We start from the raw sequence: 25,505 nt of genomic DNA, 5'->3' as shown, positions 1-25,505 counted from the left end.
GGAGTGAGTAGCCTATCCCTTCTCCAGCAGATCTTCCCAACCCAGGAATCAAACCAGGGTCTCCTGCATTGCAGGCTGATTCTTTACCAACTGAGCTATAAGGGAAGCCCACAGATTCAAAGTTATAGCCTTAAAGGTAAAGAAAGAAAGAAATGGTGGCAGCCCCATATCTTCAATGATGGCATTTTATATGCAGACCAACATTGTTTCTGTCAATTTTTATCACAGATCCTGGGTCCCATTCTTAGAAGCTCAGACTTTACAAGTCTGAGTACAGCTCAAGAGTCTGTACCTTCCCAAGCTCCTGGAAGATAATGCCAGTGGTTCTGGACCACTCCAAGAGACATCCCATCTGTGAATACAGAACAGGATGGGTTACTGAACATCCTTACATCTAGAAGACCAAGGAAAATGGTGTTCCAGCTCCAGAGCCTAACTTGAGTTCTATTAATTCCACCTGTCTCTGGAGGTGGGAATAAACAGCAAGAAAACTACTTCCAAACAATCAAAGATGACACAAAGTGAAATAAATGCAGATAGAGGTAGATTCCCAATGAGGGCCAAGCTGAACCTCAGGAAAGGAAACCACAATTCCTGACCTGGGTCCTTGTCCTGTTTCCCTTATAATATTAAACCGTGGTGTTTTCCTATGCCTGGAAGGAAAACCCACAGTAAGGTAAACTTCAGGGTGCAGATTTCAGGGTGCAGCAAATGTGTGCAAAAATGCATGTAATGATTAGAAAATGTTTTAAATAAAAAGGCTAACCACAGGACAGCAACCAGCAGGATGATGCTGAGGAAACTGGCATTCTTACCACAACTACTGAAAACCCCAAGTATTTGTCCTCTGCGACCAAGGAACAAAGGGGGTGTTGACATGGCTGTGTGTGAAGGAGGGGGAAGACATTCCAGCACTTACAGTTTCAATTGAAAATAAACAAACAGCCCAGGCTGCCTGAGGACCCAGGCTGCCAACCACCAGCCTGGGAGCACAAGCTGGCCGCCAGGGCCAGCATACGGCTATTTATATTTGTAATCCAATTTGGATGGGGAAGGCGCATGAAAATAAATTGATTATCTTGAAACTGTAAGAGCAAAATTTGCCGGGACAAAAAGTAATGAAATAATAAAGAGGAAGTACCCAAGTAGGTCAACCGAGGGCATACTTCTTATGAACTGTTTCCTATCTAGTTTGCTTTCTGGATTCAGACCTGAGAAAACCATGGCTAACAAGTTGCCAGAAATCACATGCCAGGGGTTCGCCTGGTGGTCCAGTGGTTAAGAGTCCACCTGCCAATACAGGGGACATAGTTCCAATCTTTGGTCCAGGAGGATTCCACATCCCATGGGGCAACTAAGACCATGTGCCACAACCACTGAGCCCGCACCTGGCAACAAGAGAAGCCACGGCAATGAGCAGCCCGTGCACCGCCACTGGAGGGCAGCCCCCGCTTGCCACAGCTGGAGGAAGCCCACACGGTAACAAAGACCCAGCCCACCAAAAAGGAGAGACAGAAAGAAATTGAAAAAAAAAAGAAATCACATGCCAACCTGCAGGTGAAGGTTTGCTGAGTTTTCCCTCTGTGTGTGTGTGTGTGTGTGTGTGTGAGCATGTGTACATATGAGTACACATGTAATCAAACAAAATAACTCAAGAGGTTATATGACAAAGAGCTGATTATCTCAATTCAGTCTTTAGCTTGTGAAGGAAAAAGTGGGTAGTTCATAAAAAACAACCATCTTTCCCAAATCTCAGGGTCAAACAAAAGCATACATTATCCTGAAAACACTGGCCTTCTATCTTTGATCTCTCTCATCCCCGCTTCCCCAAAGGCTGGATTCATCTCTGCCTCTCCACAGTTACAATGGCAACCATTTATTAAGCATGTGGTATATGACAAGGACTGGAGGTGTACAGCCTGGAATGGCCACACCAGTCCTGGGATTGGGACTGTCAGCCCATTTTAGAGATAAAGAAACTGAGGTTCATGACCTAAATGACTTGCTCAGATACCACACTGCTACCAAGGAGGGACTCAGAACTTGAACCTAAGTCTGTCTTGGTCTTGTTTCATTAAAACACACTGCCACCATGCAAGGATGTGAAGACAGTCCCCCAAATCAGCACAGATTCCCAGGGAGTGGGCAGCTGAGCCTGTGAGTGCTTGTCACGCTAGACTCAGAAGAAGGATAAGAACAAAAAGATAATAAGAAGAGGCCTGGTGAAGCACTGGTAACCTATTCAAGGCAGTATCCCTCCCTTAACTCAGCTCAAAGAGTTTCTACAGTGGGACTTCCCTGGCAGTCCAGTGGTTAAGACTCCATGCTTCTAATGCAGGAGACGTGGGTTCAATCCCTGGCCACAGGAATTGAATATGTGTACACATGCTCACACACACAAACACAGACACACACATACAGAGAGGGAAAACAGCAAACCTTCACCTGCAGGTTGGCATGTGTTTTCTTTCTTTTTTTTTTAATTATTTATTTATTTCCTTATTTATTTTTCTGTGTGCTGGGTTTTTGTTGCTGTGTGGGCTTTCTCCAGTTGTGGCTAAGGTTCCACATGCCATGTGATGAGGTCAGGGAAAAAAAAGTTTCTATGGCATATTTAAATAATCCCCAGTTCATAAGCTGCATATATGAAAGATGTCCTTTACTATGGACTTTACCTTACGGGTCCCATGCTGTGCTAAGTCACTTCAGTCATGTTCCACTCTTTGCAATCCTGTGGACTGTAGCCCACCAGGCTCCTATGTCCACAGGATTCTCCAGGCAAGAATACTGGAGTGGGTTGCCATTTCCTCCTCCAGAGGATCTTTTCAACTCAGGGATCGAACCTGGGTCTCCTGCACTGCAGGCAGATTCTTTACCACTAGCACCACCTGTGAAGCCCTTACCTTGTGGGTAAACCTAACAAAATATAAGGCTTTTGGTAACGCTCAGATGTAATCAAAGCCTAGCCCCAAACCTCATCTTACTTATTACCTATTGATTCTGAGGGATGATATAACCCATCTAAGATTCAGATGATATTTTCCTTTTAAGTGAAGGGACTTGGAAGGGGATGGATCAGGCAGAACCCTGGACCAGATAACCCGGTCCAGGGTTCTCCAGTCAAGTTTAGTTGCTTTAATACTATGTCATTGTGAAAGCCCCATATTAACTGCTGGTGGTGAGCTGCTCTGGTCCCATGCCTTTGATGAACAGAAAATAACAAACAAACTATCTTTAAGAAAAGGAGTTGATTTCAATGGTAGAGGGAGGGGAAGCTGATCAAAGGTATTAAAAAGCTGGGAATGATCATTTAAGAAAAATGTGGCTAGGGACTTCCTTGGCAGTCCAGTGGTTAATAGGCCATGCTTCCACTGCAGGGGGCAGGGGTTCAACTCCTGGTCGAAGAACTAAGATCCCACATGCTGTGTGGTGTTGCCCCCAAAAAACAAAGAAAAATGTGGCTAAAGATGGGCTTCTGGGGATGAGGTGAGAAGCAGGATTCAGGGATTGTCATTTCTAAATTAAGTGATTCTTCTGTAGGAGTTTGTGATGTGATGTGTAAAGCATTTCAAGAGCACAAGCAATGTCTGCAAACACTTCCAGATTTTTCCCAGCTCTGAGCTGAGACAGTTAAGCTGTCCTCAGTGGCTCAGCAGTGTCAACTGGATGATCGGGTTGAGAAGAGGAAAGAAATTTGTGTTTATGGTGGTGTGTGTGTATGTGTTTATGTGTATGTGTGTGTGCATTTAAGTGGTGACCTACTACATATAGGAAGAAGGGAAGAAAGCCAGGGCAAAACCATGGGAGGAGGAAGCCATAAACTTCCATAGATGATGGATGGTTTACTCTATCATCTGAGAGCCAGCTGCCAGTCAGGTGATGCAATCTGATGGCCCCAGATGCCCCCCATGGAAGGTGCTGATGAAATGCAAACCACACCCTTGCCAGCAACTGAGCATCCTGGAAGCCAACCCTACAGAAGTTCGGGGGCACCCTTGCCCTTTGTCTCCCACCTGCATCTAGGGAGAGCAAAACAAGGGGTTGAGCTCGGGAGGCCCTTCTTTCCTAAAGCCACCACTCTTGCTCCTGGTCATTTCCCTACCTAAGGAGCTCCAGCCCTTTTGCCACGAAATCAAATCTGATCCAACTCCAGCCCCTAAAACTAACCATCTGTTAAGAAATGTAGATTCATGTGAATGTATGGCAAAAACCACCACAATATTGTAAAGTAATTAGCCTCCAATTAAAATTTAAAAAATTTTTTAAAAAGAAATATAGGAACAGAGGAACAGGTTAAAAGACACCTTGGGGATATAATCAGCAGAATTCAGAATGCAGGAAACTTTACAGGGCAAATCCATTTCATTCTCCAGGGGATCTTCCCAAACCCAGGGATCCAACCTGTGTCTCCTGGATTGGCAGGTGGATTCTTTATCACTGAGCCACCAAGGAAGCCCCATTTCTTCAACAAATACATAGCAAAAACCAAAAAAGGAAAAGAAGACAATAGAAATCTATGAATGGAAAGAGACTTTTAAAAAATCAACCAAATGCAATATATGGACCTTGTTTGAATCATGATGCAAACACATTAGCTCCTAAAAAGTTTATAAGACAATTGGAAAAATTTGAACATTGACTAGATATTTGATGATATAAAGGAGTTCATATTTTCTTTAATGTGGTAATGGCATCTTGATTACTTTTTTTAAGTGCTCTTGTCTTTTGAGGTAGATACAGACATATTTACAGATGAAATGTATGATGTCTGGAAAATTCTTCAAAATAATTCAGGTTGACCAAAGCTAAGACAGCATCTCTCTGGCTTCAGTCTCTATCTTCATATGTGGGCACAGTAAGGGCATAAAATGTCATTAATAGGCTATGAGTAAGCTATACATTTGCACCCAGAAGATTATACTAAAACCCTCATATCATCAATGTTTTTCAGGCTAATGAACTTCTGGCAAACATAAATGTATATTATATCTCCTCCAAAGTAAAGAAGGACACAAGAAGAGCTAACTTAGCTCCATATTGGACTGAAAGATAGAAACCTTGACCATATTATCTAAAAATAAATTGCTTTTCAAATAGTGTTGGAAATGTGTATAAGAAATAAAATGCTCAGAATACACACCCTGGGTCCCTGACCAAGAAAAGCTGTGCTTTGTGCCCTGAGTCAAGAGCTGAGCAACTCAGGGATCCCTTCCTCTCATGCAGTGGGCTTATCACACTGACCTTAGCGCCACTCCAGTGGCCCTGACATGTCTGTGGATTCCACAGAAACTCGTTTTAAACTATATTAAATTGCGTCTTTCAGTTAAACTCTAAGACAGAGTTAAACCCTCTACCTTAGAAATAGAAAGGAAACAGAAAGCTCTGTTCCTTTAAAGACTAAAAGTCTGACCTTCAGTGAATTGATGCACTTCTGCTCTTGTGTTAAATGTATGTGTGCTCAAAGATACGACTCCATCATATTTAATATATGTCATTCCAGTGTAAAATGTTCTCTTCTACCCAAAGGTATCCTGGCCATGATTATCATAAATCAATAATGTGTAAAGTTACATTATTAAAAAGCCACTTCTGGCATTCCACCATGTGCTTTTCAAAGATGGATGGCTAAACTACAAAAAAAGATAAATTGTCCATTTGGTCCTCATTTTATTCCTAACATGTAAAAATCATTTTTACCTGGACTCAGTGTTGTAGGTATGGTGGGATACAAGTGGTAAATTTGGAGATTCAAAAAATTACAAACCACAAGAAAAGTAGGCTTGTCTCTTTGAGCCATTTACTTTGGGTCTGTTGCTGGGAATCTATATATTAAGTAGAGTTAATATGCTATGGAATCTTGGGCTTCCAACACCACATTGTTTGATACAATGACTTTGAGGTCCTTGAATAAAATATATGTAAGTACAGTTCAGTTCAGTCGCTCAGTTGTGTCCGACTCTTTGCGAAATATGTTGCTATTACTATTATAGGAATGTAAGTAACAAAAGACTGTTATTAGTATTTACAAAAATTAAAATATAAAATAAAATAATCCAGTTGTAAGGAAACTTTGGAGAGAGGGAGAAGTAAAACAAGATTGGCCATACATTGACAAATATTGAAGCTGGCAGAGTGCATTCATTATACTGCTTTTTTATATACATTTAAATTCTTCCATTGTAAAAGTCTTTCAAAATGCTAAAAAAATGAGTTACAGTAATGAGTAATATTCCCATGGGATAATATAGAGTTTTTAATAAGATTTTAAAACTGTAGTTAAAATAATCCAATTTAAAATAACTCATACTACATACACATGTATTAATTTATGTGTATATGAATGGGCATATTTGTCTATATAAGTTTATAAACATAGGAAATCTCATGAAATCATATACACCAAGCTTTTATCAATTCTGTTTTGTGGGGAGGATGGAACTAGAGGGAGATACTCTTTTTTTTACTTTACATGCTTCTGCACTGTTTCAGTTTCTTCCATCAAATACGTCCTACTTCTCAATGTACAGGTGCAGTGTGGGAGTGGATACAGTGCCTCCCTGGAGCCCCCAGCCTAGCTCTCAAGGGCTCTGTACTCTGGACCTCCATCCAGGACACAAGGCTCGGCTCTAGACTGGCTGCCATTCCTTGCCTAGGGACAGCCCCCTCGCAGCGCCCCTCCTGTGCCCTCATTCACCAAACGTTCTCCTCCCATTCAGACTTTCAAATCCGAGCCCTGAGCTGGACTACCTCAGGGCTCAAGGGCCGCCCTCTCTGCAAGATGGCCAGGACCTGACAGCACTTTGCCACTTGTGTATAGACAGTACACTTACAGAGGAAAACAAGCCATGAGGCACATACGACCTAGGAGGCCTACTACACAGTTAAGCGACTTAACCTTTCTGAACCTTGATTTCCTCATTTGTCCGTGGGCATTCAGGTACCTACCTCACTGGACTGCTGTAAAGATCAGCCACGGGAAAGTAGATTGAGCCCCCTGCACCTGTTTCAAAGGCTCTGTTTTGTGTAACAAAACAAAGCCTCTGAGACACAGCTGCAAGCTTTAGGAGAATGGAAAGGGGACCTGTAAATACACTTGGATCCATACACGGGAAAGAACACTACTCAGAACTGCTCCTTAGCTAAAATTTTAATAACAGAAATAATGTGCTGGGGTCAGGAGGAGGAGCGCTGAAGGTCACACTCTGAAGTCCCACTAGGTGGCAGTAGTGTTTTCTTGCTGTTATGCAAATAGAAGGAGGGCCATCCGAAGGGGAAAACATTCCTCTAAGAACATTTCCCTATGATTGTCCCCATAGTACTGAAACAGAGGTTAGCAGAAGAAAATGCACCGACTTAGAAGAATATCCGTCAGGACCAATGATGAAACCCCATCCAGGATCCCTTGGTAGGGGTGGGTAGGAATGTTAGGAATACTGGGGGGAGGGGCAGTAGAGGGGATGATGAGCAGAAGTGGAGGTACCATTGCAAAGACAGAACTCTAGTTGAGAGTGAGAGCTTCCTAGAAGTCCAAATCCTGACTCAACCTTCCTCATCTGAAGAGGAACTTGAATGCAACCAAAGGCAATAAGTTCCCCTGTGGACCTCAGTGACCAGGTGTGTCCTCTTGGGAGATCAGTCTCCAGAGAAACATGGTTGGAAGAAAAAAGCCTCTCAGGTTTTCATTCTTCATGTCCCACTGCCTAGAACCTTATAGTGACCCCCACCACCACCCGGAACCGATCAAAACCAAGTCTGAACTCCTCTGCCTGGTGACAGTCATCAGCTATTGGTCTGAAGTCCAGCCAGTGACCTACCAGCCAGTGCACTTCAGAGAACATTACTTCACTAATGAAGAAAATGAATCCCAAGAGGTGAACTGACAGGCTACTTCCTCAGCCAACCCTTCCCTCAGCTGGGCTTTCTCATCTGTGTTGTACTGAAGCCATCTTTTCTCTCAGAAAAGACAGCAGCTCTGTGAGGGTAGGAAAAATGTCAAGGTAGCAGAAATACTGCAAATTGAGATTCTGGTAGGAGGGAGTATAGGGTAGTAATTAGGAATGTGGAGATGGGGTAGTCTCTGCAGTCAGGCTAGGTTCAAATCCTCTCTCCTGAGCTAGCTGTGTGACCTTGGGGCGGGGCGGAGGGGGGTTAAACTCTCTGGAGATCAGTTTCCTCATCTGTAAACAAGAAATAATATCACAGACAGTATATAGTGTGTTAGTCGCTCAGTCGTGTCTGACCCTTTGTGACCCCATAGACACTGTCCTGCCAGGCTCCTCCGTCCATGGGATTTCCCAGGCAAGCATACTGGAGTGGGTTGCCATTTTCTTCTCCAGGGGATCTTCCTGACCCAGGGATTGAATCCCTGTCTCCCACATTGCAGGCAGACTCTTTACCATCTAAGCCACCAGGGAAGCAGCTCTAGTACCTAGAGATGTTAATAAAGATTAAATATCAGGCATGTAAAGCACTGGAACTGTGTCCGGCAAGTAACAGAGCCAAAAGAGGTGTGTGTTCCAGTCCAGGTCCTGCTGTGCATCAGCTGAGGGGCCTGGGCAAGTCACATTAGTTCTTGAACTTCATTTTCTTCCCTGGCGAAATCAAGGAAGAGTGAGGGCAGGAGACAGAGGGTTATGTAATGTCCTCTGAAATCCACTGTGGGTTTGAAGTTCCATGCTTCTCTGGAATCCTCATTCCTCACTTGCCACAGGACATATCTAGCGTATGAATATGAGGGGAGAGAAATTCAGGTACTGATTTGTGTACTTAAAACCAGCCCAGTATCAACAACTACCTCCAACATAACCTTCTCAAGGATCTTCCATGACAACCCCACTCCCAACCCATTCCGTTTTAACTAGGTTAGCTTCTATTGTTTTATGCTCCCTACACTTCCTTATGTTTTAGGCTCCCTACACAGCCTAAATGTAACTGGATTCTTGGTTGTGGATTGCAATCCTTATTTTGTAGATGGGCAAACTGAGAGTCTGGGAGCTTTTGCTATTCATTCAAGACCCCCAAACCAGTAAGTGGCAAGATAAGAGTCAAACCTGGTCTGTTTCACCATAAAACCTGTAAGATCTTTTCTCTAAACCCCATGTAGTTTAATATTTAATTCTTGACATCTATAAAAGGGTCTTTATATGTGTGAGTTATGGTGAAGAATTCTAAGGAACCTAATATCCAAAGCAAACACTGGAAAGGAGGCTCAAAGCTGCCCATGCACGGCCCCCCACTGCCCTCCTCCTGCCATCCCCTACCCAAAGGGGGCACGGTGCTAAATTTGTGCTTGTTGTCCTCTTGCTTATTTTCTCTTCTTACCATTGGATTAAGAAGTGGAATATATTTACAGAAAAGTGCACAAGGTGATGGCACTGTGTGACCAGTGACCAGCTCAAGAAACAGAATGAGTCTGTAGCACCCAGAGGCCCCTGAGGCCCCATGGTCCCAAGACCTGCACACTTCTCCCTAGGCCATGCTGCTCCTAAAGGCTCCTTACAAAATAAGATGATAAAATGAAATTGCAATGTCTAATTTCTACAGTTTAATTTCTAATACATTTCTAACCCGATGAACAATTTCATATTAAGGCTGGGATTTTTCTCATAAGCAAGACACTCGATCGGTTGGAAAGGGTTAGCATTCTGAGCTCTTGGGAGGAGAATTATGGTCCAGAAAAGAACCAGAAACAGTCATCTACGAAAAAAGGCCACAAGAGGCTGGCCTCCTCCAGCAGTTTTCTCCAAGGCACTGGAACCATCCTTGGACTTCTTTAAATAAGATCAGAGTGCCACGGGGGGTGGGGTGGAGGATGAGGAGCGGCAGACAGAGCAGCATCATTAAAGCCTCATGTGTGGTTTTGATGAGATCATCTGAATTAAGTGTTCTCACACAGGCATGGCTCAAGTCAAAGTAAATACGTTTGCAAGCAGACCACCTACTGGAAAATATCAAGCCTGGTGGTGGAGTTAAGACTGAAGTCCCCTGAGGAAAATCCAGCCAGATTATGAGGATGAAAATCTAGGCTTGGTCAGTTTGGTGGGATGCCCTGAGAAAGCTGCTCTTTGTCCTCCAATCTGCAAGCTCCTGGTTATTCATTCTCCTCAGGGGGCAAAGGCAGTTTTTGTTCCTCTCAAATCGACCGGCGTTTATTGGGGGTGTGTGAGGATGAATGCCTTGTATAATGTCTGATCCCTGACCTCAAGGAAAACGCCAAAGGAATGGCTCAGAAAGTAAGAAGAGTCTAAGTATGGTGGAGCTGGTGGCCCGAAACAGTGTCTCTAGAAAAAGGGTTGAGTGGAGGAGGTTGGAACCAGGCCTTAAGCAGGGGTGGGGTCATCATCAGATTGTCTCTTCTCAGAGTTTCACTCTTTACTACCATAGTAAGTGCCGAATCCACTGTCTAACTAAAATATGAGAAAGCACAATTATAATTCTATAACACGCCAGTGGTAAATGAAATCCAAAAGCTCCAAGAACTAGTTCAATCCTACTAGGCTCTATTATAACCCTTCAAACTTTCTCCACAGTCCATGAGATTCTGAGGTTGAGGAAAGAGAAGCAGCTTGGGTCCCCTGGTGCCGTAGAGTAGGCAGAGAGGAAATGCCCTTAAGTTACCACATGAAACCCAAGTGAAGCCTCCCTGTTTCCATGGAAACTGCCAAAGCCTTCACTTCATTGGAACTCAATGTTCTGAAAGGTGCGTTCAGTGTTTCTAATTATCGTCCTCTCAGTAGCCAACAGCAAGGTTTTTTATGGCCATTTTGGACAAAATGGATATCTTTTTCCAATGAATATGAGCTACTATAACCCAAGGCCTAGCCTGGGGTGTCTGGCCCTTCCATGTTCAAAGATGATGCTACCTCTGTCACAAAAACCTACAGCGACGTGTGCCCCTCACTGTGTCGGGACTAACTCTCTGCTGTATTTCCACACTTCATTCTCCACGTTAGGAACACATTATGGTTATAGGTTATATAGTGTTTTTCACTTCCAGACTACCAACTGAAGAAGCACTCACAGCATACAATTTATAGATTATATTTAGATTTCTCATTTGTGGATTTATCACGTTAGTTACTTTATATAGTATGCATATCTAACCTCCATGAGTAGACCAGAAACTTCTTGAGTGAGAAGAATGACTTCACTTCTCACTGTGTCTCTCGCAGCCCCCAACATGATCTAGATGGTGAGTCCTCCTGAAATAGACAGGTGCATGACACAGCATGCCTATCCTGGATGGCTTTCAAACCTTTTCCAAGTTGGTTTTCAAAAGCTCAGAACCCCAGCCTGGAGGACTGGCGAGGAGACTGCAGGGGGACAAGAATGCAAGTCGCAAGTCACAAGTGGGTCTAGATCACACTTCCCTGCAGGCCTCCTTCAGGGAACCTACAATCAACCTCAGCTGGAGAGGGGAGGGCTGCAGTGGTGCCCAGGCCCCAGAAATCAGCCACCAATGTGCTCTTCAGTGAGTAGCCAAACTCCGCCATTGCTTTTTTGCCACCTCCTGGCTTGCTTTAGCTGACTCATGGCCAAGCACTAGGACCTGATGACTGAGGTCTGCATGATGACCAGGACTACATATGGATACAGTCCTGGCTACCCAAGACCCCTCAAGAAAGGAAGAGCATGACAGGGACCAGTCCACAGGATACTGGGGGAGAGGGGCAGGACCCAGAGAGGTGGGCTCAGCATCAAGTCTGATTCTCTGAACAGCTGGCAGGAACATGAGGCCCAGAGAGCTAGATTATCAGTGCTGCTTTCTCCAGGAAAGAAGAGGAAAGAGGCTCTGAGGCAGACAGAGCTGAGGTTAAACAGTGAGTAGCTGTGGCCATGGGCACGTTTTTTATCTTCTGTGAGTGTCACTGTCCTCCTGGAAGAGATGTACAGATGTGTGAGATAATATACACATAGCACCTGGCAGATAATAACATACGCAGTACCTGGCACATGTCTCATGCATGGTACATGTTGGTGCTCTTCTGCCTTCTATGCCTAGGTTGAGTTTTTATTTATCTCAAAAAAATAGAATCGTTCTAATACAAAACACTTGGGGGAAATCCTTATCTTGGGAGTAAAACACGAGTTTTACTGGTGGGGTTTACTCTAGTCATGAGTTCCAGACTAACCTGATATGTGATTTCATACATTCATCAAATATTTATTGAAGTGCCTACTATGTGCCAGGTACTGTTCTAGATGATTAAGATCTATCAGTGAATAGAAGAGGGAAAGAGGTCATTGCTCCTGGGAAGTCTACATATTAACAGTAAAGAAAGTAAACTGTAGGACATTTTAGAATGTGATAAGTGCTCTGGACAAAAAAAAAAGTAGGATAAGCGGGATCAGGGTGGAGAAGGAGGTAGCAGTTTTAAGTTGAGTACTCAGGATTGCCCCCCGTTTTGCCCGGTCATTGGAGCCAAGAATTGAAGAGAGAGGTTCTGATATCAGAAGTGATCCAGGCAGAGTGATGGCCAGTGCAAACAGGAAAGGTCTGTTCTAGGACCAGCACAAAGGCCAGGAGAATGAGTTGGGAGACAAAAACATAAAGTGAAACCAGAGAGGTAGGGGTAGGGTATATACAGAACATGCAGAGACTCGTAGGCTGTTAGAAGGATTGGGGTTTTCACCCATGATGAAGACCCATCATGGAATTCCAAGCAGAGGAATAACATAATGTGAAGACCATGTGGGCTGGAACAGCAAAGGTAGATGCAGAGATAACAATGAAGAGGCCACTAGGGTCGATGACCCTGGCAGGAGATGGCGGGGGCTCAGAACAGGGGGTGGAAATGCAAAACAGGGGTCAGATCCTGGGTTTTTTTCCTTCTTTGACCTTGAATTTTCCATTCTGTAATAGTCTCAGCATTCCCTTTCCATATTCCAGGGAAGTATAAAAATCAGTAGAAAACAATAACTATCTGGAAATGTGTAGGGCTACTTCAATTTAAATGCCTCTGGAAACTCATGGTGGGAAGAGCAAATTCTTGCTGGTGGAAGGATTTCAGGAGCTTCAAATGTACTGCATGAAGCATGAGGCTGAGGATGGGTCGGGGGGAGGTTCCTCAAGGAGTCCATCTTTCCATGTGTCTGCCCTCACACACACACACAAACACACACACACACCCCCCCACACACTCACAGGGTAGGAAGATACAATCCCTGAAGCAAGTCAGGAAACCAGCTAGGACGCTTTTTAACCACGTGACCATAAGCAACTTATTTAAAGTCCACAAGACTTAGTTCCTCCCGAGCAAACGGGATAAAACAGGGACAAATGAGGCTTAAGGGACAATGACAAGAACAGATGTGGTTTCGGTGCCTGTCACAATGCCTGGCACATAGTACAGTCTTAATAAAGCTTAGTTCCTTCTTTACTGCTAATCCCCCTTAGGGACCAATCCCACCTTGGGAAGAGAAAGCTGTGGATTATCCAGAATGCAGACGAATCCACTGGTAAATAACTGAGAAGCATCTACACTGCTATTGTTATTTTACTATCCTGTTTACCATGAATAAAAACAACTTCCTTCACCACACCCTGCTGGGACCATGTCGCTGTGCTTCCTTGGGTCAGCATGATGCCCTGAACTCAGGGACAGCCTTCAGAATGGGAGGAGCAAGCCTGCTGCTCAGAGGCACGTGGGGAAGGGTGTACTGGCTTGGCCCTCCAGGAATGGGTCAAAGTCAGGGTAACCAGACCTTTCAGCTTGGATCATCTGTCAGCAGGCAAAGATGGAGAGAAGATAGTCCCAGACGCCAAGGCCTGTCTGTCTCCCAAGACCTGTGGCTCCAGAACAACTCTGGGATAGACCACTCTTCCCTTTGCCCTGCTCTGGAGGGTCACACAAAAACACACACCTGACTCCTAACATCGACTGCTGCCAAGGCAGAATACCACGTGCTTTGATATCATGGAGAAAAAAACACAGATGGGAAGGAAAGGGATTCAGTAAAAAGAAAGAAAACGCAGCACTCAGCCTCTAAAGCTGAGGGTGCCTTGGTAGCCCTGCTGGGATCCTGCCCGGTTCTGTGTTCATAACTCAAGTTCAACACGTATTCAGACAGGCCCTTCACAAGCACAAGGCTGGAAGCCGCCAGTGGCACGGTGAGCCACCCTGCCAGGCCAGCATCAAATCACCTTCCAAAAGCGTAAGAAGCAGCTGCTGAGAGAGGGGAGGCCTGGAGGCTGTGAGTTAGTCACAGGCCCGAACCAGCAGGGCTGGCCCTGGAGCTCCAAGGCTGACACATCCCTGACTTCTTCCAGTTCCCTGCTCCTCTGAGAGAGGTCTCACCAACTGAGACAGCACAGGGGGCCCCCAGATGAGCAGCAGCAGCAGGAGGGGAGGGCTGGGGGCCCAGCAGGGGGTTTCTATTTCTAACCTGATGTGGCAGTCAGCAGCAGCTGCAGCTGACAGCAGCAGACAGCTCTGACTGGTGAGGAGCACTCCCAGTGGGGATGGTGCTAAGGACCAGCCTGCTAGGTGCGGGGGGAGTGCCTCAGTGCACTTCCGCCCCAATGCACTTTCTCCAGAGACGGGTGGCTCTGGGTCAGTGAGTGCTCCCAGCAGGGCAGGAGTGCTCAGGGCAACCAGGGGAGAAAGAACTGGGAAACTGGCCTTAGGCTGCTATGGAGCAAAAAGGGGCTCAGCAACTTGGGTCTTCTCATCATTTCAGAAGCACCATCATTCCCAAGGCCATTTGCCTTTGCCTACTTGAGGGCATCCTTCCCTAAAAATTCTAGAATGACGATGCCCAGAGAGGCCCAAGCAATCAGTTCATTCAAATCCTTACCTTGAGAAAAAAGAGAGGCCTGGGCTAATAGGTAAGGAGGTGGTGCGTCCTAACCACTAGGGCAGCACATCTGGAGTCATGAAGAGAGAGCATGAATCCCAACTCTGCCTCTCAGTGCCTAAGAGTTCCATGAGCTTCCATTTCCTCATTTGCAGGAGGAGGGTGATGACGGCACCCCCTTCACACAGCCACTAGGAAGATCAGCTGAGTCGTGTCTGTGATGTACTACACAGTCTGGGCACAGGAGTAGTGACTATCGCTACTTTCATCACTGTCGTCTTCAGCCAAGCCACACAGCTGCCTAGGAGCAAACCTAGATCTGGGTCTCCCCTGCCCACCTACCACTCCCACCTCACTCCATGCTTCTGCAACCCTTTTCCTGGGAGCATCCTAGGGACAGTGACATAGCCTCTCTGCCTGGCTGTGGGTCACAGGAGCTAAGGTAGTTTCTTGGACTTTGATAGCCTGGAAAGGAAACCCCTTCCAGGGGCCAGACAGCCAATACCCAAGGAAGCCTGAAGGGGAAGGGACAGAAGAGCCAGGGGAGATCTTTGGGCAGGGCTTTTGCCTTCCCAAGAATGACAAAGCTCCCTGTTTCTAGAAAGCCTTGGTATTCAGCCCAGACATCACACCAGCCACCTGCCATCACCACCCAAATTGAAACAAGCTTGATTCTCAACACCCAACAAATAGGGTACCCAGTAGGCTGTCACAGGTGCAGAGGGCCATCTCGGGTATGGCCCCAGCACTGCCCACTTTACATTTCTCCAGTGCCTTTCCCCGTGAGGACAGGAGAAAGCCCATTCTCCAGCTCAAGCTCCTGCCCCTGAGACACCCTCCATGATGGCCTTTCCCATTCAGAGTCTGTTCCTCAGAACCCGCAGCTTGGGCCTGAATGGAGCTGACCACACAGCAGATGCTCAAATCACGTTTCCTCATCAACAACCTTTGGCTCCATCACTTGGAGCTTTGGGGCATGTTGGTCTGGCACAGGCTGCAAACTCCCTGAAGGAAGAGCCTCTCTCTCCTCTATTTCAAGTGTCCCAGACAGCCCAGGGCTAGGCAAGGTGACCAGAAGATAGTCAATAAGCTTTTTTTTAAACTGATAAGTGGAAATGGTCAAGAAACAATTGGGCAAGTGAACAAAATCTGCATTTACTGGGATATGAGTCTACTGCATTTCCTTCTTGCTGTGACCCTTGGAGGCAGACAGGGGAACATCACTCACTAAGAGTCCTAACAGGCTCCTGGTTCTACCAGCTCCCTTTTCTCTTTCCCATAAGTCTCTTTGTTTCCCTTTCTCCTTCAGTTACTTTTACTGCCCTGGCTTTTCTTTTGCGCTCCAGCTTTAAGCAAAAGCTCTAACTTAGGCACCAGCATGTCTGGGAGCTAATTCTGACTGCTTTACCTGGTTGAAGAAGTCACTCAGTCTCTCTGGGCCTCAGTTTCCTTCTCTGTCAAACGGAAACACATTTCCAAGAACAGTTGAGAGAATGAAATGAGACAAGGAGGGATTGCCCTCCCTTCCTGCCCTCTCTGGCCATCTACATCATGCTTTCAGAGAGGAGTGGGCAGTGGTTGGCCCCTCAAGGCAATGACCGAGCATCCCAGTCAGGCGGCTGGAATTTATACATGTGGTTCTAGCTCCACTCTCTTCCTCTCCAACCCCAGCAGCCTGTGTAAGATCTGAGACTCTTGGGAAGGTTTTCAGCAGGGGCAGAAGTAGGCTGGGGGCATCCAGAGAGGAAGAGACACAGCCTGCCTATCCCTGGTGATGGGCAGCTCCCCCCACACACCCATTTCCAGAATCACCCCAATAGGACCACCCCACTTCCTCTGTGTCTCAGGCAAGTGCAAAACCGGAACAAAAGTTCTGAGAAAAGACAAAGGAGGAGGAAGAGGAAGATGGCCAGGATTCAGTCCACGTCACAAAGGGCGGCTCGCACGAGGAGGAGAAACCTGGGCGGCAGAGCACACACAGCAGCATTGTGCCTGTGTCTCAAAGGAGCTGGCAGCTGCAGGGAGAGGTCAACCTGGGGGCCGGCAGGTTCCCTATCTCTGCCTGCTCGCTGGGCAGGGAGGCGGCAGCATCGGGGAGAACAACCTCTCATTTGCTGTCTGCGAGGCTCTTCCCCAGCCCACTGTGAACAGCAGCATCTGCCAGGAAAAGGATCTGCTTAATGCAAACCCTATATAAACAGATTCCACTTGTTCCTTTTGCTTTGCCTTCTTCCTGAGTCCTTCCCTTTGTTTTCCCTTTCACTTCAGATCTTCTAGGTCATCTCCATCTTGGCCAATACAGGACAAGACAGGATGTCAGCCTGGAAAAGTCTAAAATGACCATCCTCTCCCATTCCCATGCTCCCTATTCACCAAGGGCCCCCTAAATATTTCAGCGACCCCTCCTCATCCCTGAATTTAGGGGTGGCCTGATCCAGTCCTGTAGTACTCCAGAACTAAGAGGACTGCCCATAGAGAGCAGTATAGTGGTTTCGACGTCAATTCCTAATGCAGCCAAACTGGCCAGGCCAAACAATGACCAAACTTAAATATTTTCCACCCACATTAATCAGCTCAATAATTCCTTAATGACTTCCTAAGAAAAGTGTAAAAAAAAAAAAAGCCCTTGTTTGTTTTGATTTCATTGGTCTTTTTCACCCATGGTTAAGGATTTCATTGTCTTCAAATGGCAAGAAGCAGCCTGGATTTTTAGGAAGGAAGAAATAATTGGCTGCGGATGGGGCCAGTGCTAGCAACCCACAGGTCAAGAGGGAGAGTGCGGTTATAGGGCTGGCATCATGGTCCCCGGGCTTCTCACTGTCTCAATTTCATCATCCACCTATGAAGTAAAGATAACCATAGCCGCCGCCTGCCTAAATCACAGGGTGTTTTTGTGGGTTTGGGGGTGGGACCATGGCTGTGCCAGTCTGGTCCTCCTGGGAAGGTATAAAGCTAAAAAGAAATTCAGGCTGCTGAGAAAACAGAAATTCATACTCTTGCTGCACTGCAGAAGGGACAGCATACACCTGACATCTCAGACTCTACCTTCAGTGTTACCATCTCTGTGACTGAACAGAACTCAAACACTACAATCTTCACGAATTTGGGGGCAATACTCTTACTTTGGAAACAGAAGAGCGACATCATGTCCCTAAAATAAAAAAGCCACAGCCAGGGTTGTGTTTTCCAGACAGAGGAAGCAGAATTTCCACCTTCTGGATGCATCTGGATAGTAATTCCAGCTTGTGCCTGACTGCTCTGCACTTGACCCCAGGGAAGAGAAGTGGGTGGGAATCAGAATATCGCCTGCCCAAGAGGGCCGTCCTGAAAATGAATTGGAACTCACTCTGAAGCTAGCGTTTCATGTCCCCTATACAAGAACCAGCTAGGAGAAGTGACAGGAGTCCTGTGAGCGTAAGGGGACAGTGTTTCCTAGCCTTCCTTCTTGCAAAATTGTATATCCTTGATGGCGATCATGTGTGAGTATTTACTTGGACATCCAGGAGTGAGGATGTGACTGAGTAGGAGGTAGGCACAAGCCTGCTGCACTCTGATAAGAGCAAGGAACCACGGAGACTGGGACTGTGTACATGCTTCTGTCCGTCTGTCCCTTGCTTTTCCTCCTATAGTTTTATCCAGGGTGCTGGAATTTGAGGGTTTGGAGCCAAGTATGCACTTAACAAAGGCTAACCATTCACATGGTAATCTATATATGATCGATCCTAGATCTGTGGTTGGCCCCAACTAGCAAAGCACACCAAAGCACACCATCAGATCAGATCAGATCAGATCAGTCGCTCAGTCGTGTCCGACTCTTTGCGACCCCATGAATCGCAGCACGCCAGGCCTCCCTGTCCATCACCAATTCCCGGAGTTCAGTGAGACTCACGTCCATCAAGTCAGTGATGCCATCCAGCCATCTCATCCTCTGTCGTCCCCTTCTCCTCCTGCCCCCAATCCCTCTCAGCATCAGAGTCTTTTCCAATGAGTCAACTCTTCGCATGAGGTGGCCAAAGTACTGGAGTTTCAGCTTTAGCATCATTCCTTCCAAAGAAATCCAGCAGGCTGGCTTAAGCCCAGAGAAAAGAGAATAACTTACAAACTCAGGAAACAGAATCCCTCCACAATTCTGCACTGTTAAACAAACTTAATGTCAGTGAGAGATAAACTAGTCTTTGGAAGAAAAAAAAAAGCTATTTTTTTTCTTCATTTTGTTGGGGCCCTAGATCCTACTCATTCCATGTTCGTCAGGCAGGGGCTATTCACCAGCAAATATGTGTGACTATGTGCACACATGACACTTACATGCACACACTAAAATCCACACGTGTGTGTACCAATAGGCGTGTACAGATATACGTGCATATACATATGCATACATGTGCCTGAGTACCCACACAAACCCACACAGACATACACATAAATACAGATGGACACGCACACACACGCGCGTGCACGCTCCTTCCAGCTGGGCTAAAGGGGAAGCATCATGATATGCAGCCATAAAACCTAACAAATGAGGTGGAAAAGAAAATGGCAGCTAGAAAATACCCGTGAGGAGGAAGGAGAAAAAAAGCTCCTCGAAATGCAGCTTGACTCATAGTTTTGAAGGCACAAGGTGGGCGAGGATAAAAAGACCTTCGTCAGGAGCGACAAAGGAAGTCAGTGCAACAGTTGGGGCTTGCTGGCTCCCACACAGCACAAACCCAGCCAGACTCCAGATGATTAAAAATGAGCTAATCTGATTAGGGAATTGTAAATGTGGATGGATTGCCCAGTTCACTGATAAATAGGAACAAATAACTTAAATCTTGCCCCACGGCTCTGCTGCCAAAATTGCCCACAATCTGCTAGACACAGAAACCAGGGTTTGACAAGATGAATGTGTCCTCAGGAGAACAATCAGATGATAGATAAATATTGGTAGCTAAGCCCTAACCTGGCAATGTGGTTGTATAAAGATGTCCAATGAGTTCCAAGCCACCAATAACCTGCTGCTGCTGCTAAGTCACTTCAGTCGTGTCCGACTCTGTGTGACCCCACAGACGGCAGCCCACCAGGCTCCCCCATCCCTGGGATTCTCCAGACAAGAACACTGGAGCGGGTTGCCATTTCCTTCTCCAATGCGTGAAAGTGAAAAGTCAAGGTGAAGTCGCTCAGTCGTGCCTGACTCTACTACAAGGCACACACACACCATTTGGATATAAGAAACAGTGTCCGTGGGTGTAAGATTTGTGCCAGGCTGTGTGGTAATGACCATAATTGCTGCTGATATTCGGAGAAGGGACAGATAACTAGAGGCAAGAGTGGGCTTTCCTTCACCTGGCATGGGAAACACCAGAGGAACTGGATAACACAGGGAAGTTACCCAGATTGTTATCCAGAGATAACAGTATCCATTCTCTTGTTCAATATCCATTCCCTTGTTTAGCTGTTTGGAGCATTATTCAGGTGGGGGTCCATGTAAGAAGGAAAAGAATTATCTACTATTATCTCCCAACTCTGAACTGTCCCCTTCAAACTCTGCCATATTCTCCCATCCTTAAGCCAACTATCAGTTGCTTAAGCTTTTGTGGAAGAAAAAGAGGGGAGGAAATGCTGAAACATCTTTCATTTCTCAACCAAATTGGATAGCACCTGTAAGAAGGGATCCAGCTAATGAAATGCGATATGGCTCCTTCCAAAACTCATCCCCCAAGGGATTCACACATAGACCATGTCATTTGGGGTTAATCGGATGTCTCTACAGATAATTAGAATCAGGCCAGGCCAGGACCAAGGAAAAAAACGCTCCCACAATGTACATTTAGCAATGTAATGGCTTTTAGAGGTTCTGTCCTTGTTTTGACTTTCTGCTACCAACACAATTGTCAAACATCTTCAGAGGTGGTCTCGACCCATAAGAAAGCATCTGAGTGAAAAGAATGTGAAAAGCTTAGGTTCCTCAGATTTCCTTATCCATGACCGTAGACATCTGGGTTTGGGTAACAATCCACAGGGCCTGGCCAGTATTTTTGCGTCTCACCAGGGCATTGGCACAGCTGCTCAAGGAATAGCCTCTCTCCAGAAAGCTTTTGGAGGCTTGGCTCTCAGAATTTTAACTCCTCTGCTTGGTACCATGCTAAATTTTGCTCTTTGGGTTATTTCTGCATGAATCCACTATTCCCCAAAAGAAGTTTCCTACCCTCAGTGTTTCTAGCTCTGAGAGGCAAACACCTGTGACAACTGGAAGGGTAGGATAAGAGATCTTCTTAACTCCTAAAATCAGTCTTCCTCCAGTAAAATCATACAGTTAAGAATGCAACTCAAGGATCCTTCCCAGCAGATGCCCATGCCAAGTGGCTAGCAAGTCAACAGAACTTCTGCTGAGAATGAAAGCACATTTTCTTTAAGGCAGTTTCTTTGATCCTTAATAGAACCTGAGAGCAATACTTAGAGAAAAAGTATGGTCCACTAGTTTGAGTGTGCTGAATTAGAAAATTATTCTACATGTATAGCCCTCAGTATCACAAAGGCTATGCTAGAGTCTTCCTGTATAAACTCACTGTAATAGGTACTTGGTTGATAACATACTCTCTTTCTACGTAAATGAGAAGACGCAGGAAATCTTCTCAGAATGAGAAGACGCAGGAAGATCAAGACTTTGGGATAAATACAAGGATGCTGAGATGATACATATTCATGACATCAGCACTCTTCCAAATTCTGAAAGTGCTTAAAATGGCCCATTAAGAGGCTAATGAAAAGGGGACAATGTTGGGCAGACATTTTACTTCCCTCTTCCTTTAAAAAAAAACAAAGAGAATCAATGTATTGAGTAAGGAGAGATAATTCCACACTCCTTCCAGAAGGGAAGTATTTGAGAAAACTGTTGCCTTCATCTTATTCTTGTGATTATCTGTGCAGATCCTATTCAAGTAAAAAGTACATCTCCGTGGAAGGTAAGCATGAAGACCAAAGTAGTATTCATGCTTAGTCACTTCAGTTATGTCTGATTCTTTGTGACCTTATGGACTGTAGCCAGCCAAGATACTCTGTCCACAGGCTTCTCCAGGCAAGAATACTGAAGTGAGTTGCTATGCCCTCCTCCACAGGGCCATGTTATTTTTACAAATTTACTCACAAGAAGTCAGACCTTCCGTATTGTCCCACCACTAGGAACCTGAATGTAAATGGAAGAGGTGCCTCTATGAAGTATGATGTAAGAGGCTCAGGATATGCCATTCAAAAAACTCCCTCCATCCATCAGCCCATCCTGGCATCTAAAACTCCGTTAAGATTCATTATCAGGAGTTAGACAGTTACACCCCAAGCTTTTTATTGGCTAACTGTGATTTGTTTATCAAACTTCTCTCAACACTTCTTCTCTGCCTCTCTCTGTATCTCCATTAATTCTCTGGGAATTTCTCTGATTTTATTCAAAGTAGACTAGAAGGTGTGCAGACTGCAGGAAAAAAAGAGAGTGGGACAAACCTGAAGGAAGCCACAGGGCTTTCTCTCTTACTCAACTGAGAAAGTGCTAGAATGGCCTTTCAATTCTTCTCTCAGAATCAACAGAGATCTACACAGCATCCTGAACCAAAAGGTAATAGAACACTGGTGTAAATCCTTCAGATTAATAAACAACCTCCTCTTTCCTTCTCCCAGTTGATTGTCTTGGCTGAAAGTCTAGGGATGAGCAGGAAATTTAATTGACTATGGAGCCTGCAGAACTACACACTTCTATCCACCGCAGCTCAACACTGAAAATCCCCATAAACATGGATAAACTTGGGTACCTTCCAGCAACACAAGGGAACTACCATGCTTGCCAGAGTCCTGAAAGAATTTCTCCCATCTCCAGCATCTAAGTTTCCTAGTTGCCACTTGGAAATAGGTGGGTGGGGGGCAGGGCAGTGGTTGGGTGGTGATGTCAGGTTGGAACCAACCTCCGGACTTGCAAGTTCACTACATTAAGGTTCTTGGTTATTTCAGCTACCTACATTTACCCAACGTAATTCTCTTTTCCTAAATCAGTCAAGACTGGCTCTTCTGGCTGTAAGTGGAAGCGGGGAGGGTGGCAGGAAAAAGGGGAAATCCCCTTCCGTGCAGTAATGCTCTGTGTTCTGAAAGGCAAAGTCTGCCAAGAGTCCAGTTCTTGGAAGCAGCTCCGTGGGCAGCCCAGGATCCTGCTGGGTGGTCTCATCTTTGGGCCTGGGATGTGGGGGTCAATGGTCCAGAGTTCTATTTTCACCATCAAAATTTCAGCCAAGATATTTGATCTCTTTTCATAAGCCCTTTCCCCCAAATGAAAGGGAGAGAGAAAAGGAGAGAAAAAGAAATAGAAGAGGACGACCACAATATGGTGGAGAGAAATACCAGGTATTGAATGAAGACTTTAACCGCAAACTGTAAAAGGTACTGCTACACAGCATAGTGGTCTGTAAGGAAGGGGTAGAGTTTGAGAATGAGGCCAGGTTGGAGCTTGGTACCCTGTGAATTTGATGCAAATGAAGCATCTCCTCAGAACTCCATCCACAGGTCACACCTGAGAACCCAACCTTCCTATCCCATAGACTTCTTTCCATAAATGTATTGTTTATGTTTTCAATAAACCTCTTCATAGAGTTTAATCTCCATGCTTTACTCATCATGTGATTTTTTCTCTTTTAAAAAAAAATGAAGAGAAAAAAACACTGAAGAATAAAGTACAAATTAATTAGAAGCACATGGCTAAATTTCTCAGAAAGTTATACATGGCTTAAGAACATATTAAGAGTGAAACATTTCCTCCATCCAGGCTTGAGGATTTGCTGAGAACAAGGTCCATGTTGGTGGGTGGGTTTTAAGGATCTGGCATCCAGAACTACCCCAGGCCAAGGTCACAGGGAAGAAGGCTGGGGCTCAAGTGGGGCCCAGGTTCTTCAGCATGTCTGCTTCTGACAGCAAGAGAACCAAGAGATGCCAGAGGTTCCTTTTTCTCTAAAGTATTCAAGTCAACCCATTCTTCACGATACAAGGGCAAGATCACACAGAATAAAGGAAGGAATTATGGATATTTTTGATACACAATTTCAACTTTTTTTTAATGTAGTCTAATTCATCTCCAACAGAACAGATGGCAATTTCTTTCCACTCCAAAAATAACAGAACTCCTTCCTTTAGCCTCTGGCATGGACATAATTTGAATTTACTTCTAGGTGAGCTTCTAAATGAACAGCTGAATTGTTCTCAATTTTTATAGGTTTTCAGAAAATGGATAAAAAAAATTGGAGAATTTAAACTTGCTGACACCCACCTCTCTCACTCAGCTTTAGATCTGAATTTCCCTGTGTTTAGGGGTCTTGACTGTCACACTACACTCATCTGAGCTGCAGATATTAACTTTCATACATGCATACACATACAGGTCAGGCCTAAAGAATGAACCCTGTTGATGGTAGATTAATTAGTTTATCACTTAATTATTCCTTAAATAAGGTCCTATTTTGGCTATCATTGTCAACTATAATCATTTATTTCTTTGAACTAAAATCTTCTACCTGCATTTACAGGCTCTTAGTAAAACATGTGCTTAAATTTCCTCAAGTAGATTAAAATTTAACCCATCTAATACTGCACAAGTGTAATTTACATGAGTCAACAGTTTCACCTATTGACATGCACACTGGTGGGCTCTACTTTAAGAAACTCAAAATAAGAAAGTCAGCATTTTTTAAAAAAAAGATAAAAAGATGACTATTCTTGGTGTGGAAGGCCTCTTGTTTCCTCCAAAGAGGAGGTTCCTCCAAAAAGTCACCAATAACAAGAACTCCTGGGGTATTATAATTGAAGCACTGGCCTCAGTCCAGTGGTGGGTGCCCATAAGCCTTTCTTGAGAATGAGCACTCTGTAAACAATCATCTATAGCATTTGCTCTGAAGGGATCACACTTCATGACCTCAAAGAGTCCTCCCAGCTCTGAGGGTCTGTGATTTGATACTAAAAATCAAAACCAATCTAGAACATAAGCAGTATGGGGGGGTAGGGGAAGAACACAGTCAATTCAGTAAAAGATTTCAGATCTAAGTGGAGAAATACCAGGCATGCAGGAAAGCATCCATCAAAGGAAACAATACACAAAGCTCCCAATCTTTTCACTTTGGCTTGGGATTCTTTCAATAAGGGTATAATTCTTCCCTCTGCCATAAAAGACACACTAGAGCTGGCCTTTCTGCTCACTGATGAACTCAGCAGATTAAACTACATGGCCCTTATGTCTTTCCTGACTCTGGGGTTCACCGAGTCTGGACCAGAGGGTGGCAAAAGAGTCTGGGGGGACCCCAATGACTGAAGCAACATTAGGGAGTGCTGCCAAGTGAGGCTGGAGAATCAAGCCCTAGGTTGGATATTACAGAATCCAAATGAGCAGACTTTGAGAGACTAAGGGGAGTCAGTGAGAGCTATGGTCATCTCTAGAGGACATCAGGGGAGAGAGATGGGACGTGGCCAAAGACTTGACATTTCCCTTACTTGGCTGTATACCACTGAGTCTGGGTTCGAATGATGGGGGTGAAGGATAATATGAAATCATTTCAGCCCCTACCCTTTGGCATAAGCTTCTACCAGACAAATCTCTGCTGTTTTGTACTGCTAGGGAGTCTCATCTGAGGAGAAAACACCTCTCCCATCCACACACCCAAGCCAAAGCACATCCAAGATCTCCAGGGGCCAAAGAGAAGAAGCGCCTT

At 45.1% G+C, this 25,505-nt stretch overlaps 1 protein-coding gene across 3 annotated transcripts in view; it reads right to left on the bottom strand.

The window, feature by feature from the left end:
- Positions 1-25,505, bottom strand: part of PRKCE (protein kinase C, epsilon) — a 546,168-nt gene that overhangs the window by 405,125 nt on the left and 115,538 nt on the right. The window lies entirely within an intron of this gene.

This window comes from Bison bison, unplaced genomic scaffold (assembly GCF_000754665.1).
Source record: "Bison bison bison isolate TAMUID 2011002044 unplaced genomic scaffold, Bison_UMD1.0 scf7180017864101, whole genome shotgun sequence".
Taxonomy (NCBI): Eukaryota; Metazoa; Chordata; class Mammalia; order Artiodactyla; family Bovidae; genus Bison; species Bison bison.
Note: the sequence above shows the minus strand (reverse complement) of the source record. Positions and strands in the feature narration are given on the sequence as shown.